We start from the raw sequence: 18,728 nt of genomic DNA on the forward strand, positions 1-18,728 counted from the left end.
CCTAGAGCTTCCATGACCCAAATAGTACGGCCTGCCTTCTAATCTATGTAAAAGGAGGACATTATTACTTTTTCCATCTTCACTGAGGTTTTTTTGGCCTGCTAGCCCAGCTCATTGGCCAGAATTCCTTTTCAAGACATAACTGCCTCCACATAGCAACACACCCAGAGGCTGTACATCTAATTTATCTGAGGCTCCACAGGCAGCCAGCAGGTCCATCCATATCTGATGCTAGCCAAACTTCAGTGGCCCCACAGCATGTCCTGAGAGGGATGACTCCACTCACCCAGGACTCCCTTCTTCTTTTCCTTTGCCAGTACAGATTCGACAGATTTTATTTATCATGGAGCTTCACTTCCATATCTCCCAGCCTGGCCAAGGCATCAAAAGCTTCATGGAATGGGAGATCTGCAAAGTGGGTTAGGAGGGCTGCCAGGGACTTGCATGTGCCAGCTGCTCTGCTTTCCAGGATTATGTCCTTCATGAATGCCATCAGCAAATCCTCATCTGGGCTATGGTACTGCAGTGCAAACATCATCTGCTACATGCTCATTTCATGAAGCATAGTTATCAAGTCTGGATAGTGACCTTGCTGCAGCATGTCTTCTTGTTCCTTACAAACCAAGCCCTTCATTGACATTGACCAAAATTTATCACAGTCTTATTTCCTGCTTTTGGAGTTGTCCTCTTTATAGCCAGTCACATAGAGGAAGTGCTAGAACTTTTGGTGGTTTGGGACATCTCCAGTAAGCTTAATTTAGCCCCTTTATCCCACAGCTGTAGCAATCACACAGACACTGTTTCCCCTATATTCTTCTTTAATTGCTTTGCCAGCTGACACAGTTCCATGACTTTATAAGTCCTGTATGTTGTATGCCCAGTAGAGGTAGGACACCCTGTCAGTCCTCTCTAAGCTAGGGGTTTATCTATTTTCACTTTTTGATGAATAACCAGCCTATCATGGAAAATCAGGGGATTTTCCTGGGGGTTTTCTCACACACAAGGAATTACACTTCTGGGGACGTTTCTGGAAGAGGCAGTGCTTCCCATGCCATGCAATGTGAGCTTCACAGCAGCCAGTCATTGCTTAAGGTCCTCTTAAATCTGCATAAGCTGGTCTACTTGCCAAATGAAATATTTTCCTCTTTATTTATGCAGCAGAAGAGAGTGAAGAACAGCCAAGCCACCACTCCTCACTGTTTCATGGTGAGGGGAAGGAATTTGTGTCTATTGCGTCCTAGGCTTGCAAGACATTGCCATGCTCCAGATGGACTGATTTTCCATCCTTTTAGAAGTTCCATACTATCTAGAAGGTAGCAATAGGTAGCCATAGTGAGCCTGGGATAGTTTATCAGTTATTTCCTGGGACTTTCCCTTGCCATTGGGTGCCATCTTCACAGCCTTCATAAGAACATTCATCTCAGTGTTCCACCAACTACGAGTTGCCAGACCACTAAGGGGCCAAATGGAGATTTTTAAAATTGAAATTCCAAAGTAAAAGAATGCATGCATGCAAGACATCAGCAACAGTGGCAGGTAGCATGGAGCAGAGGAGAGCAGAAGAGCAAAAGAGCTGCCTGTGCCTTTATTATATAATTCTTACACAAGTTGTTAGCTTATACTTACATTTTTACTTAGTGTTGTAACCAGTGAATGCATATTTACCTGTGCTGTCGTGTTACATAAATGTATCCTTTTATGTGCCTGTTCTAGAGAAGCAGGCTCACATCCTCAGATATCTGTGTGTGGCTCTGAGCTCTGAAGCAGTCTGAGTGATTCCTTACCATGAGTCATATTTAATGCTCTTTATCAATATTGCTTTACTTTTTAAGAAAACCTTTATGTAAAAATTCTAACCTACTAATTTTCCAATAGACTCATAATTGTTGTACCCCAAAAATGAGACCCCAAGATGCTGTCCAAAAACCAGAGCAAGACAACTTTTAAAAGAAAAAAAGAGTGCTTTATTTAAGCTGGCACCAGCAGGAAGACAGTGCAGTTGGAGTTTGCAAAGCTGTGCAACTGGGTAAAAATTTGATCAGACTTTTATAGGGAAAAACCACAAAATAGGGGGAACAGGAACGAGGAAGACCTTTGTTCTCCTCTGCTTGAAGGCATAGAAGTTTTGCAGTTGGGGGACAGCCATTTCTTTCTTTACCAGAGCATTTTTTTTCCTGGTACCAGGGATCAAATTCACTGCCACCTGCCTTCTAAGGTAGGTGCTTATACTGCTGAGCTGAATCCCCAGCCCCAAGCCATTTCTTTCTGTATAGGAATTTACAGCAGTTAATTTCAGAAATTTCTGCTTTTTGTTATGGGGCAAGGGTAGAGACAAGGTGTGGACAACTTGTGGCCATTTAATTTCAGATAACATCTGTCCCTTGCAGAGGGAAAAAAGGTTAACATAGCAAACAGGCTACCTGGGATGACGATGCATACAGAATAGTATGATGATGCAGTAATTAATTTACAACAATGTGGTCAGTGCTCCGAGGCGGTCAGCTGCAGATGACAGCTGTTTGCAAAGGGAGTTATAGGGTAACTAGGTCAGATAACTAGGGCAATGACAAGCATAGCAGGATGAAAATGCTCTTTTGGCTAGTGTATGAGTATAATAGTATTCTATTATTGCATAACAGTAGCTATAAAATTAATTATTCAAATCAACACAAGCCATGTAACTCAGAATGGAAGATAAATTACTAACTCATTAGTTTGAGTGGGTTCTGGGGTTAAAATAGCTTTAAAAAGAATTCCAAGTGTTGTCTGGGTGAGTGTTTTTTGTCTATGGACCTCAGAGGAAAGGAGCTTAGCTTTGAGTTTGGAAACTGAAAGGATTTTGCCCTAGAGGGGACTCTATAGTAGAGAGCTTCTGGGAGGCAAAGGTCACCTTCCCTCCCCCTAATCAATTTATCTGTGGCATGAAATGAATACAGTGGGCTACCTGTGCATCAGTAATGCTTCTTAGGCTCCATTCCAAAACTAAGCTACCAATATGCCCCCACACCACGTGTCCAGCAGAGAGAAAGCCAGATCTCAGTGATTGGGGGTTCTCTCTGACATTTTTAAAATAAAGGCTACTTTATATTCTGTCTTCTAGCCATGTCAAAAACTCTTTCAGAAACTAGGAAAGAAGACAGGACAGACAGATACTTGTAATAGGTAAGGAAAATTCAAAAGTATTTTGTTTATGAATCTCTAGTTAGCCATTTATTGAGATTGCTGTCCTACATAGACTTCTGGAATCTGATTGATTCCCGTCTTGTGTTTCATTCTGACCTTGAATTCCTTCTAGCAGTGGAACCTTCCCTGCAGTTTGGTGGAGGGTAAGATTATAGGTTGGGGCCTTATGGACCAGTAGTTTAGGCTAAGTGATTAAGTAAAGGGGAAGTTTGTGATTCTTCTGTTAATCATCTACCTAGGAACTTCCAGGTCCTGAGTTATTTGCCTTTGTCTTCCTAATTGCTTGAGTTCAGTTGCCTTTATCTTTCTTACTCTTTGGAGTTTTGCTGCTTTTGCCCTTCTAATTGCTAGAGTCTGGCTGCAGACTTTAAAGATGACATTAAATTTTAATACAGCTCCATGAGGTCACCATCTTATCTTTTCCTTACCTACATTGTCTCTGTCCCTACAGTTGTACCAAGGAAAGGATAAGAGATTCGGTTCCAGAGAAGCTAGCAGTTTTCCTTATTATACAAGTGCTAGCTATAAAGTCCAGCAGAGCAGAGGAGCAAGACAGGCAAGACCTGCACAACTAAGCAAAGCAGAACTTTGCTGGCCTCATTAGCTAAGGCACCTTAAAGAATTGAGCTAAGACTGGGTAGATCAGTGGTAGGGCACAGCGCTTAGTATACTGAAGCTCTGGATCTGACTCTCAAACACTGCAAAAAAAAAAAAAATGGCCCAGTTATTATTGTTAGGTTTTCCTGTGCAATAGAGAGGCAAAAAGAAAAAGAAGCCCGTCCAGAGGCCCTGCGGTCTGTGATAAGTGCACAGCACACTCTGCCCAAAGCCCAGACTGTTTGGGACCCTCCAGGCTTCTGGGTGCAGTGAAGTGGATAAGTGGGTTTGAGGCATCTACATCTGCCTCCCCATCCTGGCTGCACTTGGGGAACTGTGGAGCTTCCAACAAGTAGGTGGGTGCACGGTATCCCACAGCCCAGCCTATTTGGGACTCCTGCACCTCACCATCAGTGTGCAGAGGAGGGGCTGGGTGGACCTGGGGTGCCTGCATCTGCCTCCCTGTGTGTCTGGAGGACTGCAGATATCTCAGCAAGCAGGGGAGCATCGCAGGTTGCAGAGGACCCACTGCCTGTGGTAAGTGCTCAGTGCACTCTGCCCAAAGCCCAGACTGTTTGGACCCTCCAGGCTTCCGGGTGCAGTGAAGTGGATAAGTGGGTTTGAGGCATCTACATCCACTGCCCCATCCCGGCTGCGCTTGGACAACTGTGGGGCTTCCAACAAGCAGGTGGGCACACAGTGTCCCTGAAGCCCAGCTTACCTGGAACTATGGAGTTCTAAACAGGCAGAAGAGGGCCATTGGTTCTACAGGCCCAGTGGCTTTGGATAACAGGGTGCCAGAGATTCAGTAGCTGTGAACATAGAAGGGGATTTCCAACAGACCTTGAGGAAGCTTTCAAGTAAAACTAGAAACACAGAAATATAGATAAATGACAAAACAAAAGACCAAATTACAACCTCAAAACTCCAGCCCATCTCAAAAAACCTTAGGAGCAATGTATATAGAAGAAAATATATGCCATTCACCTCAAATATCGGACACAATAGCTACTGAAATTAACAAGCAACTCCAGGAAGCTTTAAAGAAATTCAAACTCGAAATAATCTCCCAGGTAAAAGAAGAAATGATAAAAGAAATGAAAGAGATTCTAAATATATCTAAAGAAAACACAGATAAAAAATTGGAGGAACTAAACAAAAAGATAGAATCCCTAAATGAGCAATATAAGAAACAAACAGAATACAGAACGCAGAGGCACAGAGATATACAAGAAATAAAAAACTCCACTGAAAGTTGTAAAAACCACCTCAATGAAGGTGAAGATAGAATTTCAGACCTTGAAGACAGGATTGCAGCCAGCGAACAGGAAAGAAAGATCTTTTAAAAAGAACAAGGAATCAGGAAACAACAATTCAACAACTACAAAATGATGCAAAGAAAAGTAACACAAGAATGATAGGGATTAATGAAAAAGAAGGAGACAACATAAAGGATGTCAAGAGGCTATTTAGAGAAGTAATAGCTGAAAATTTCCCAAGCATGAGATCAGAAACTGACATCAGGATCAGTGAAGCATATAGAACTCCAAATAGTCATAACCAAAATAAAACTACACCCAGACATATGGCAATCACCATCCCAGAAATCCAACACAACAATAGATTATTAAAAGCTGTCAGAGAGAAAAGGCAGATCACTTATAAAGGAAAACCTATCAGAATCACAGCAGACTTCTCAGCACAAACAATAAAGTCAAGAGCATGGAGTGAAGTATTCCAGATCCTAAAGCAAAATGATTTCCAACCTAGACTGATGTATCCTGCAAAACTATCATTCAAAATTGATGGTGAAATACAATACTTCCATGACAAAGAACAGCTGAATAACTTCATGAATATCAAACCAACCCTGCAAAAAATATTGAAAGACAGTATAGATACACAAAGGAAAAAAACCACTAAGCAAAGCAGATAATTAAACAGAACAGAAAGATAAAGATGCAACAGCAGAGGGATAACATGTCAACAATAAACCAGCATTTAACAGTAATAACCATTAATGTAAATGGTCTCAATGCACAAATCAAAAGAAGCAGACTAGCAGAATGGATCAAGAAGCAAAATCCAACCATATGCTCTTTACAGGAAACCCATCTAACCCAGAAGAATACTCACAGACTGAAAGTTAAAGGATGGAAAACAATACTTCATGCAGCAGGAATCCAAAAAGAACAGGAATAGCCATTCTGTTTGCAGACAATGTGAACTTTAAACCAACAATGACCATAAAAGACAAAGAAGGTCACTACATACTCATTAGGGGAAAACTCTAAGAGGAAGAGATAACTATTTTAAATATATATGCACCAAACTCCAGAGCACCCAGTTATATAAAACAACTATTAACAGAAATGAAAATTCAAACTGTCAGTAACACAATTGCAACAGGAGAGCTTAATACGCCATTGACACCAAGGGACAGATCAACCAGACAGAAAATGAGCAAAGAAATAACAGAACTGAATCACACCTGTGAACAAATGGATTTGATAGACATATACAGAATGTACCACCCAACAACGTCAGAATACACATTCTTCTCAGCAGTACATGGATCATTCTCTAAAATAGACCATATATTAGCTCACAGAACATATTTAAACAAATGCAAAAGAGTTGAAATCATCCCTTGAATGTTATCAGATCATGGTGCTCTGAAATTAGAAATTAATGACAAAAGTTACTGCAAAAATCCCACAAACACTTGGGAACTGAATAACACACTCTTGAGTCATCAGTGGGCCACAGAAAAAATTAAAGAAGAAATTAAACAATACCTAAAAGAAAATGAAAATGCAGATACAACTTACAGGAATTTGTGGGATGCAATGAAAGCCTTCCTCAGAGGAAAATTTATTGCACTGAGTTCCCACATCAGGAAATCAGAACGAATACAAATAAATAACTTGATGCTACAACTCAAACAGCCAGAAAAAGAAGAGCAAGTCAAGCCCAAAGCCAAAAGAAGAGAGGAAATTATAAAAATCAGAGCAGAAATCAATGCAATAGAGACTAAGAAAACAATCAGAAGAATCAACAAATCAAAGAGTGGGTTCTTTGAAAGAATAAATAAAATCAATAAGGCCCTAGCCAACTTTATTTTTAAAAAGGGAAGAAAAAGCTCAAATTCATGCAATAAGAAATGAACAAAAAAGGTGAAATCACTACAGACCCAATAGAAATACAAAAGATTATCAACACCTATTTCAAAAACCTCTACTCTCAAAAGCTTGATAACACAGAAGAAATAGACAGATTCTTAGAAACATATGAAGTACCAATGCTAGATCAAGAGGATGTAAAACTGTTGAATAACCCAATCTCTGTTAATGAAATTGAAAATGTAATTAAGTCCTTACCTACAAAGAAGAGCCCAGGCCCAGATGGATTCACTGCAGAATTCTACAAGAAATACAAAAAAGACCTAATGCCAACACTCCTCAAACTATTAAATGAAATTGAAAGGGAAGCAATCTTTCCTAAGTCATTACTGGGAGCAAATATTACTCTAGTACCAAAACCTGAGAAAGACCCAACTAAAAAAGAGAACTATAGACCGATCTCCCTAATGAACACAGATGCAAAATTCCTCAATAAAATATTGGCAAATAGGATGCAGCAAATCAACAAGAAGATTATACATCATGACCAAGTGGGATTCACAGGAATGCAAGGATAGTTCAACATATGTAAATCAATAAATGTAATCCACCATATCAATAAAGCCAAAGGTAAGAATCAAATGATCATTTCTATAGATGCAGAAAAAGCCTTCAATAAGGTCCAACATTCATTCATGATAAGAACTTTACAGAAAATTGGAATAGATGGTCTTTTCCTCAATATAATAAAGGCGATTTATGACAAACCAACAGCCAGCATCATACTAAATGGCCAAAAATTGAAAGCCTTTACTTTAAAATCAGACACAAGACAAGGATGTCCTTTATCACCATTCCTATTTAATATAGTACTGGAAGTACTAGCCAGAGCAATTAGGCAAGAGAGAGAAATAAAAGGGGTAACGATAGGAAAAGAAGAAGTTAAATTATCATTGTTTGCAGATGACATGATACTCTACATAGAAGACCCCCTAAAACTCTATTGAAATACTCTTAGATGCAATAAATAAATTCAGTAATGTAGCTGGATACAAAATCAATACCCAGAAATCAATAGTGTTCCTATACACAAACAACAAAATCACAGAGAATGAAATAAGAGAAACCACACTCTTCACATTAGCAAGCAAAAAAAAAAAAAATGAAGTATTTAGGAATTACTCTTACAAAAGAAGTGAAAGACCTATACAAGGAAAATTATAATACACTGAAAAAAGAAATTGAAGATGATCTCATAAAATGGAAAAATATCCCTTGCTCATGGATAGGAAGAGCAAACATTGTGAAAATGGCCATTTTCCCAAGACTGTTATACAGATTCAATGCAATCCCAATAAAAATACCATCAACATACCTTATAGATCTAGAGAAATAACTCCTAAAATTCATCTGGAACCAGAAGACACCTAGAATAGCAAAGGCAATTCTAAGCAGCAAAGGCAAGCAGGAGGCATCACAATCCCTGACTTGAAGTTATACTACAAAGCAACAGTAGTAAAATCAACATGGTATTGGAATCAAAACAGAGCTGAAGATCAATGGAATAGATTAGAAGATACAACCACAACTACAAACACACTCAACCATCTTATCTTTGATAAAGGAGCCAAGCATGTTCACTGGAAGAATGACAGTCTCTTTAATAAATGGTGCTGGAAAAACTGGCTCTCCATTTGCTGAAAACTAAAGCTAGACCCATGTCTATCATCATGTACTAAATTAAAATCTAAATGGGTCAAAGATCTGAATATTAAAACAGAAACACTAAATCTTTTGGAAGATAAATTGGGTAGAAACCTTGAAGACATAGGAATAGGTAGAGAATTCATGAACAGGACTCAAACCGCACGGGAAATATTTCCCAGAATCAATAACTGGGACCACTTCTTATTAAAAAAGTTTCTGCATGTCAGAAGAAATCTGCAGCATAGTGAAAAGAAAACTCACAAACTGGGAAAAGATATCAGTGAACTCTCTCTCAGACAAGGGACACTTGTCTAAAACATATAAAGAATTAAAAAAAAAAAAAAAACTCAGATGCCCAAAATTCAAAGATCCATTCTAAAAATGGGCATCTGAGATGAATACGCACTTCTCAGATGAAGAAGTACAAGTGGCAAATAAACACATGAAAAAATGTTCATCATCATTGGTCATTAGAGAAATGCAAATTAAAACCACACTGAGATACCATCTCACTCCTGAAAGAATGGCCAGGATCAAGAAAACCAACAACAACAAATGCTGGTGAGGCTGTGGGGAAAAAAGGAACTCTCCTACACTGTTGGTGGGAGTGTAGACTGGTACAACCTTTCTGGAGGTCAGTCTGGAGATTTCTCAAAAAGCTGGGATTGGAAGTCCCATTTATTCTAGCTATTCTACTTCTAGGCATATTCCCAGAAGAACTGAAAGCATCATACCACAGTGATATATGTGCACCTATGTTTATAGCAGCACAATTTGTAATCGCCAGATCTTGGAAACAACTCAAGTGTCCATCAACTGAGGAATGGATAAAAAAGTTGTGGGATTTCTATACAATGGAGTATTACTCAGCTATAAAGAAGGATCACATTGAGACATTTATTAATAAATGGGCGCAGCTTGAGACCATACTCATAAGTGAAATAAATCAATCTTGCATGTGTGAATACCGAATAGTTTCCCTAATGTAAGTAATGATTCATATATGTATAAAAATATGTGGTAATCATGATTCCCCATTATGTGGCCTTGAAGTCTTATAAAGTTTTCACTTATTAATTGGAAAGGCTTTATTCTGGGCTTCTTGATATGGAAATATTTGAAGCTATAATATATGAAGTTTTATTCAAATATTTCAAGGAAAAAGACAGACACTATGGTAGCTACTATTAAGTCAGGTTATTTGGTGGTGAAGCACTAGGTTTCTGAAACAGTCATGCTTTGACCTGTATTGTTATATTGTTATGTCCTCTTTTATCTCAATGTCTACCTTATTCATTAAAAAAAACTATTTAGTAATTTTTATGGTTTTTTTGATTAAGGGGAAAAATTTTTAAATAATAGCAGGATATATAATAGTAACTTTTTTTGATTTCCTATTAACTTGTTTTGAGGTCCTGTAATACTCCCACTATCTTGTTTTGACTGATTAGACTCTGTTCCATTCTGTATGATAGTATCAAGTTTGAGGGTATAGGCAACTACTTTGAAGGCAATAAGATTCACTAAGATGCCCATTCTGGTTTGATTAATGTCTCCTTTGCAAGTCATGTAATGTTTACAATGCTTAAGTTTTATTGGTCTTGTTCTGTACTGTTTTGTTCAACTTATAATACCTAATGAGATAGACAATTCTTTTTAAGGAAACAAGAGACATTATGGTAACGATTGTTGATAATCTTGTACTCTGTTTTTACATCATGTGCTAATGTCTACCCTTGGTTTTGACTGACAGCTTTGTTTTGCCATATTTGACTTTATTCTCTCCCCCCAAAAAAGTAATAAGAACTAAGGAGTAATAAAACCCAAAATGTGTAAATTTTGTTGTAAAAAAGAGAAGAAAAAAAAGTGCTCTAAAAGATACAACAGCAAGTGTGTTTAGGGGTGTTAAATAGCTGACTATATTAATGTTTTTGGTTGGATCATTGAACACAACTGTTTGCAGTCTCACTGTTTGAATGTCCACTTTGTATGCTTTGATACTGTGACTTGAACAACTATCTCTAAGATGATAATATGTAATCTATTAACTGGTGGTTTCTTACTGTTTTTTTTTTGTTGTTGTTGTTGTTTTGTTTTGTTTTGTTTTGTTTTGTTTTGTTTTTTGTAGTTCTGTATTACTTGTACCCTTACACCGCTTTGTTTTGTTTAGTTTTTTTCTCTTTTTCCTTTTAAATAAAATTTAAACAAAAAAGAAAAAAAAAAAAAAAAAAAGAAAAAGAAGCCCTTACTGAGGATGCAGAGAGGAGGAAAGGCTCCTTTTCTGAGCTGAGACAAAGGGAGCAGAGGTTTATCTGGACTTTGGCCACAGGCAGACTTTGAGGGACAGATGTTCATGACAAACTAGGAACTGGTTGGAGTTTTCTCATGTGTGACATGAGAAAGAGAAATTTGTATTTAGGGCTAAGGGGAAAAGGTAAGGCAAGCTTACACTGGGAAGATGAGCTGTTCTTTTTTCAGTCCTCCTGCCATATTAGATCACAACCATAATATTCAGCAATTTATATTTGGGCAAGAACCTATCAATTATTGTAACAGAGATGTAGAAGGAACAGAGAGACCACCTGTACAGACTTTGTGAAAGCAACAAAGCTGTTTTAATTTTTCATCTAATTGTGAATGGTCTGAGACCAAGACAGAAATTATTAAAGGATATAGGGAGCATGGATTTAAGAAAGAAAATGGTTGCCAACTGTCAGAGGTGGTTGACAGGGGTTGGTTTGTGAATCCATCCTTCAGAGGGGGTTTGGTGGGCAGCAGAGATAGAAAGTCTGTGGGCAGCACTGTAAATACTGTCAGACTTCCTGGAACCCCGTGCAGTTATACTCCTAGTTATAGACTGCAGGAACTGAGGGTCTGGGGACACGGTGTGCTGGAACTGGCTCTGATTACCGGTCAAATTTGTCTGCAGGTTTTTCCCACCCACAGAAATTTCCTGCCATGTGTGACATGCTTGCCTCTTTTTTTTTTTTTTTTTTTTTTTTTATAAAAGAGAATAGCATACAAAAGAAAAATGAAGAGAAAACATGGAAAGTGGCTACTGGCTTAATCATGGCTTCTTAGAGTGAGAAATATGGGCACTGGCTTAATTATGGCTTCTTAGAGTGAGAAATATGGGAACACCTTCACTGAAAGAGACATTCTGGGAAATGGGACAGCATGGGAGTGGTCAGAACAATTGTTTGTCACACTGACTGATTGTTGGTGGCCTTAACTTGATTCTAAATAAGTCCAAAAGAACCCTAAGGAGTAATGACCCAAAGAAGAGGAAGAGAACACAGAGAAGAGGACCAGATGAAGGAGGGAGCCACAACGCCCAGCTTCAAATACCTGTTCAAGAGTTGGGTGACCTGCATTGCCCCATTTCTGCAGCCTGTCTGGTAGCCATGTGGCTGCATCTTGTGCTATGTCTGTTTGGCACAGAAGCAAGATTCTCTTAGGAAAATGCACAAGCCACCTGTTTTTGGCTGTAAGAAGATCTAGGCCCCTATGATTTTGGAGCACCACCACTGCCAGAGAGTCTAACTGGTCCTGTAGGTAAGAATGCAGCCAGCGATGTGTTTGAGGCTGTTAGGGAGATCTTCAGGGAAGGATAGTAGTTCAGCAAGGTAGTCAGAATCACTCTCAGTGTACCTGCAGCAGTGGTGATTCTCAGGCCAATGGGTACAGGTATTGATAGCAGGTCTTTACATTGTCTGACCAGGGCTGTAATATTGACATCCAGACTGTGATCTCCCTGGGAAATGTCTATTTGTGTGCTGAGGCACATTTAATGTGCAGTTGCTCTTCCAGTTAGTGGGAAGACATAGTAGGTTGGATGTTCTTCAAAGGAAAAGAAGCCTCCACTGGGTAAGTAGAATTGGTTGAGAATGTTAAAGAATTGTGAAAGCATTTTTTTTTTTTGCATTCCTCTAGGCACCTGAAGCACCTCAAAGGGTACCTCCCAATTGAGTCTGAAAGGGCTCCTGTTGGAAGATGAAATTGGCATCTGTTGTTCCATGTTTCTAACATAAAAAGGATCTTTTGGTGTCAATTAGAATCCAATGTGAAGAGGGGTGAGTGGGAGACTGGTTGGGGTCCATAGGGTATGGGCATGCATGGGATGTGGTGACCATTACAGAACTCTGATGTCCAGTTAAGCAGTGAGCTTCTGATAACTTTGAGACTGGAAAAGTAAAGGCTGAAAGAATGTAACACTTGTGTGAGCTGGTAATTGGCATGATCAGCTGGGCCAGTGATCATGGTATATAGTTACATCAATGAGGGAGTAGATGTCCTAATGGGAGGCACTGAAAAAAGACAGAGGCTTGAGCAAACAGAGTACCATTAGTGATTAACGGGCCATGTATGGACTTTGTGGAACTCTGATATACAGAGAAGATAGTGAATAAAATAGAAGGGGTCTGTGCATCCTATATGATTTTATTTTATTTTATTTTGTCATGTCATTGATAGAGAAATTGGCTGGGGACCATTGAATGAGGAGTGTGAGTGGGCTCTTTGTTTCATATTGGGAATGGTATGTAAAGTAAGTAAGGGCCCAGACCTAGAGAGGGACTTGAGTGGCCATACAGGTAGATGCAGACATGGAGATACAAAACCAGTAATTTCTGGCTAAGGAAGATGTGGAGCTAGTTCGCAATGGAGAGCAGGGAAAATGAATCTTGATGGAGCTGGAGTGTGAGCTCTATGAGGTGGGCCTTGAGTGGGCCATTTACTCTCTCTTACTTCCCCAATGAGGTAGAGGTTTCACTGGATGTGAATCAACTTGGACACCTCTTGGGTATTTTGATAAATGAAAACTGCATCATTGATAGCACAAAGGCCAAACCCTGGGATCATTCCACATAGGAGAGAGTAAGTAATGGCTGAGATCTTTTCTGAGCTGATGGGAAAAGACTACACATCCAATAAAGGTATCAACCAACCAAAGAGGCACTTTGACTTTTGAGCTCACAGCATGTGTTGAAATAAAATCACCAGGCCTGTAATGCTGATGTGTAAGGAAAGGAAGAGTCTTCGGAAAACTCGTAGGTGTCGTTGTGGTTTAGTTACTTTTCTCTCATTTCTGACACAAAACACCTGGCACACAAAGTTAAAGGCAAACAAATTAATTTAGCTCACTGTTTGTAGAGGTTTCACTCCATAATCAGTTTACACCAAGGCAGAGTGTGTTCACAGAGAATAACAACTCATGACTGGCAGAAAACAGCAAAAACTGAGAGAGAGAGAGAAGAGTCAAGCCTCTTTCTGTCCCTTATATTGCATCCAGTCTATCTGGATGAAAGCAGTGCTAATTCAATCAGTGGACTGATCCATCAGTCACCCATCCTTAATCCCAACATGCTTATCCTAACCCTGAACCATGAATCAATCACAGATTCCAGATGCAGTTATCTCTGAAAAATTTCCAAGTAAAATTACATTAAGATTTGGAGAGACATCTAGACACAAACCCTAACAGGTTGCATTGCAAACTGAGTGCTGAGCAGTGATGGCTTGGAGAAGAGTCTTATAGCAGAGAAAGCAAATGAGAGGCTCAAGCAAGCTGGTTAGGGATCTTTGTAGCCTGTGTCCTGCATGAAAAATTTGTTGTGAAGACACTAAACATTGGTGTGGGCCTATGAGACAGAAATAAGGAACTTCCCCTAGCTTAGGAATCATCTGTCTTTTACAGAAAGGTCTTGATATTATAGACATTCAGAAAGGGAAGAGGCTGGGATCATGCCAGAAAGGGCAAATTATTGACCCTCAGAAATATGATGCTTTCAAGCACTTTCATCTCTGTAGTTGGAGATTTTAATGTCCAGGTTAATTAACTCCTGTCGTGAAGTTCAAAAGTTGGTCTGAAGTCATAGTATTTTTTTTTGTGTGTGTGTGAATATCTAAGGCTTACTGAGTAGAGAAGAATATTTTAAAAGTATTTGCCCTCCTGGCTTTTCTGGGTCTAATGTTATAAACTGCCTAGGGGAGACCAGAAATCCCATAAATTGGGCCAGATTTTCTGAGTGGTCTCTTAAAATTTGTCAAAATTAACTGATTTTCACTGTGGTTATGTCAAAAATAGACAAGGTTTTCTTCTTCTTTCACAGATCCTCCAGAATTTGTTATTGATTGAATTTTTAGCAGTGGCCATTCTTTCTGGGTCAACATGGATCTCAGAGATCAGTTATGAGAATCTTTAAGTAAATGAAAAAGAACTGAAATTATCCCATGCACGTTATCAGACCACTGTGCAATGAAATTGGAAATAAATGGCAAAGAAACCACAAGAATTTCATAAACAAATGGAAATTAAATAGCACTCCTGAACAACAAATGGGTCACAGATGTAATTAAATAAGGATCTCTCAGAACTGATCTCTGAAATGATAAGTTATGTCAAAATTTTGTTCATATTGTATTTTTATGATTTAGAGTTATTTTTTCATATTGTGTTTCATAGTGTATTTCATTTTTTCAGATGAGTGTTTCACTTTTCATCTGAGAAGTATTTATTCATCTCAGATGCCTAGTTTTTGATTGGGTCTTTAAGTTTTGGAGGTCTACTTTTTTTTTGAGTTCGTTATATGTTCTTGATAGTTTTTGTCTGGGGAACAGCTGGAAAACATTTGTTTCTGCATTGTGATTTGCCTCTTCACTGTGTTGGTTATTTCCCTAGCTGCACAGAAACTTTTAATAAGATGAGATCCTATTTATTGATTCTTTGTGATAGTTCCTGTATGACTGAGGTTTTATTCATGAAGTCCTTGCCTACAGAAATATATTCAAAAGTTTTACATTTTCTATCTTCCAGATTTATTGTTTCTATTTTAATATTCAGGTCATTGATCATTTCTAATTTATTTTAGAATAGTGAAAGACATAGGTCCAATTTTAACCTTCAGCATGTGCAGAGCCAGTTTTTCCAGCACAGTTTATTAAAGAAATGTTCTTTCTTCCAGGGAATGTATTTGGCCCCTTTGTCAAAGATAAGGTGGCTTAGTATATCTAGAGTTGTTTCTGCATCTTCTAATCTGTTTCATTCCTCTTCAGGTACGTTCTGTTTTTGAAGTGCAATGCTATTTTTATCATAGTAGCATAAAATTATAATTTCATGTCTAGGATTGTGATGCACCAATACTTGCCTTTGTTGCCCAGAATTTTCCTTGCTATTTTAGGTTTCTTCTGTTCCCAGATAAATTTTAGAATTTTTTCACCAATTCTGTGAGATGTTCTATTGGAATTTTATCAGAATTACATTAAACTTGTATAACAGATTTGCAAGTATGGCCATTTTCACATTATTGGTTCTTCCTCCCAAAAACAAAAGATTTCTTTCCATTTCGTGACATCTTCTTCAGTCTCCTAATTCAGAGTACTGTAATTTTTACATTCTTTGTTAGATTGATTCACAGATATTTCATTTTTTGCATTCTATTGTAAAATTTGTTACTTTTAATTTCTCTCTCAGTGAATTTGTTATTCATGTGCAGGAAGGCCATCGAGTTTTGAGTGTTGACTTTGTATTCAACTATTAAATCTAGCAATTTTCAGTAGATTCTTTGGGATCTGCTATGTAGAATATCTTCTCATTTGTAAAACTCATAATTTAACTTCTTTAATTTCTCTTATTTCTTTCCTTTGTCTAATTGCTCTGTTAAAGTTTCTGAGACAATTTTGAATAAGAGTGGAGATAGTGGATATCGTTGCCTTGTTTCTGAATTTATAGAGAAAACTTTCAGTTTTTGTCCATTTAGTTTAATATTTGCTGTTGGTTTTTCATAGATGACTCTTATCAGATTGAAATAAAGACCATCTATTCTAATTTTCTGTAGAACTTTCATCATGAATGGGTCCAGAGCTTTTCCAAAGGCTTTTTGTGCATCTATTAAAATGGTCATATCATTTTTGTCCTTGTCTCTTTCAATATGTTGCATTGCACTTAGTCATTTATTTTTGTTGAACCATCCCTGCATCAGTGGAGTGAGTCCTGTTTGGTCACGGTGTACAATATTCTTGATGATTTTCTGTATTTTACTTGCCAGTATCTTAGTGAGGATTTTTGTATCTACATTTATTAGACAGATTGGTCTGTAATTTTCTTTCTTAGTTGAGGCTTTCTCTGGCTTTGGTATCAGGGTAATGCTTGCTTACAAGAATGGATTTGGGGGTATTGCCTCACTTTCAATTTCATTAAAGAATTTGAGATATGTTACTGCTAGTTTTACTCTAAATGTCTTGTATAATTCAGAACTGAGTCAGCCAGTATGTGAGATTTACTTTGCTGGTTGACTTTTAATTAAATTTGCAATTTCATTGATTGATACCGGTTTATTTAGGATTTTTATGCCCTCTTAATTCAGCCTTAGTAATTCAAGTGTATCTTGGAATCTGTCCATTTCTTCTACATTTTCCATCTTATCCAAATACAACTTTTAAAAGTAGATATAGATGATATGAATTTCTCTAGGGTCCGTTATGATTTTACCCTTTTCATTCCTAACTGCATGGATTTGAATTTTTTTTTCTTTATTTGATAAGGTAGGATACAAGTATTCCGATTTTATTTAAGTTTTCAAAGAATCAACTCTTCAATTCATTGATTTTTTGTATTGGTCCTTTCATCTCCAGTGCATTAATTTCTCCTTGGAGCTTTGTAATTTCCTCTTTGTATCAGCTGATGAGTTAGCCTGCTCTTCTTTTTCTAGATGTTAGAGATTTACCATTAACTTGTTTATTTGCACTTACTCATTTTCCCGATATGGGTATTTACTGCTATAAATTTGCTTCTTAGGATTGCTTTCATCGTGTTCCATAAGTTATATTTTATGGTATTATCATTATCATTCAGTTGTAAAAACCATATAATTCCTTATTTAATTACATCTGTGACCCATTTGTTGTTCAGGAGTGCTATTTAATTTCCATCTGTTTATGAAATTCTTGTGGTTTCTTTGCCATTTATTTTCAATTTCATTGCACAGTGGTCTGATAATGTGCATGGGATAATTTCAGTTCTTTTTCATTTACTTAAAGATTCTCTATAAGTTAGTATGTGATTTATTTTGGAGAAAATTCCATGTGTGGCTGAAAAGAATGTGTATTCTGTTTCTCTGGAGTGAAACACTCTATAGACACATACTAAGTCTATTTATTCAAAAGTAAAGTTCAGTTCTAATATTTCACTGTTTTTTTTTGTTTATCTGTATTTTATGTCAGTGCAGTATTAAGATCATTCAATACAACTGTATTAATGATGATTTGATTTTTCATGCCCATTAATATTTGTTCTATATAGTTGTGTACACTGGTATTTGTTGCCTATATATTTATGATTGTTATCTTGAATTGTTCCCTTTACAAATATGTAGTGATCTTTTTAATCTCCCTTTAACAGACATGACTTGAAATTTAATTTGTCTGCAAATAGAACAGCTACCCTTATTTTTGTTTGGATTTCTATCATAAGGATTATTGTTTTCCATCCTTTTCCTCTTATTCTATGAATTGCTTTCTTGAATTAGATGAATTTTTTTTAATATGCAGCATATTGTGAATCTTGATTATTTAAACTGTTTTTTGTTTGTTTGTTTGTTTTGTTTTGAGACAGGGTCTGACTATGTAATTCAGGCTGATCTTAAACTAACTGTGTTAGCCCAGGTTGGCCTCAAACTCACAGCAATCCTTCTGTTACAGCCTTTTTTTTTTTTTTTTTTTTTTATCGGTACCGGGGATCAAACTCACGACTGCCTGCTTGCAAGGCAGGCGCTCATGCCGCTGAGCTAAATCACCAGCCCCCTGTTACAGCCTTTTTAATGTGAGGATTACAGGCTTGTGCTACTGTGCTCAGCTTGGATCTTTGTTCTTGATCCATTCTCCCAGTTTGTGTCTTTTGATTGGTAAATTGGGACAATGAACATTGATGGCTATAATTGGTATGTGTTAACTTATCCTTGTGATATTTTCTTATTTTGGGCTACACCTATTTTTCCCCCTTCATATGTTTAACTGTTTGCCTTGCGTGATTGATTACTTATGCTAGGGTTCGTGCAGTTGTACAAATGCTTGCTATTGCTTTCTAGAATGTCATTCAAAACATTTTGGAGTCCTGGTTTGGTG

The sequence above is a fragment of the Cavia porcellus genome, unplaced genomic scaffold (assembly GCF_034190915.1).
Source record: "Cavia porcellus strain 051 isolate PalLab524CR breed Dunkin Hartley unplaced genomic scaffold, mCavPor4.1 scaffold_11, whole genome shotgun sequence".
NCBI classification, from domain to species: domain Eukaryota; kingdom Metazoa; phylum Chordata; class Mammalia; order Rodentia; family Caviidae; genus Cavia; species Cavia porcellus.